Here is a 1144-nt window from a genome sequence, read left to right on the forward strand (position 1 = left end):
ACTACCACGGACCTTTATAGACAGTCCAGTGGAACACTAGCAGGTTCGCAACTTGTAGGTGTTGGTGAACTATATGTTCATTGGTGTACTCCATCCCCCTCATGGTTTCCTTTAGGACATGTATGGCTGAGGAGTACCCTTAGCAGTAGTGTCCATCCCGATGATATTCCTTAGGCTAGGTCCCTTGTGATAGGTATTTAGGGACGTAAAGTGAGGATAACGGGAATGGGTAATCAAGGTTATTGTTGATTGGTGAACTTAATAAGTTTATTATTATTGTGGGTTGAAAACCTTATATGCTCACCAGGCTCCCAAGCCTGACCCACTCAACTTTTTATTATTACAGGTAGTGGACCCCGAGCATAGTCGGAGGATGATGAGAGATTTTTGGATTATAGGCCAGTAGTTGTAAATAACTGTTGTAAGGCTTATAATGTCTTGTTTATGCTTTTGATCTGTATCGGAACATGACATCCCGAGGTTTGGATATAAAAGGAAATTATATATTTCTTAAAGAAAGGTTTTGATAAACTTTTATCATGTTTTGTTTTGGGGACCAATTCCGCAACATTTTTTAAAAAGATTTCTCTGATTTTATTTTAAAAAGCATAAATTAAATCGGTATTTTCTGGCCGAGAAATTAGGGGATGTCACAGTTGGTATCAGAGCATTAGTTTAAGCGAACTAAGAAATTGTAGGATTTCTAGATTTAAACTTAGAATGCTAAGTGATGATTGTGAGATGAGTGTCTACCATATTTTAGACACGAGCACTAGTTTTTTTTAGGAAAGATGCCTAAAATGCTTTTATGTGCTAAATGCTATATGTTTGCCATATATGCCATTAATTGTTCGGATCTATGGTCTGTTGCCGACCGGATCTGGAAACCTTATGTGTGTAGGATTCTAAGCGTATGATTACGAGATTAGAACTAACATGTAAACGTTTCGGAGTGATAAGGGAATTGAAATATCTATCAAGGATAAAGACCTAAATTCGCCTTATTCGGTATATAGATTATAATGGCAAGAACTCGAAGTGGAGCGGGAAATGCAAACAGAAACCAACAACCTCAACATCAAGTGGTGGAACAGATGCCTATAGTAGGAGCTGCACCAAAACCCATCACCATGGCTGGAGTACG

This window comes from Lactuca virosa, chromosome 1, assembly GCF_052849685.1.
Source record: "Lactuca virosa cultivar CGN04683 chromosome 1, Lactuca_virosa_CGN04683_v6, whole genome shotgun sequence".
Taxonomy (NCBI): Eukaryota; Viridiplantae; Streptophyta; class Magnoliopsida; order Asterales; family Asteraceae; genus Lactuca; species Lactuca virosa.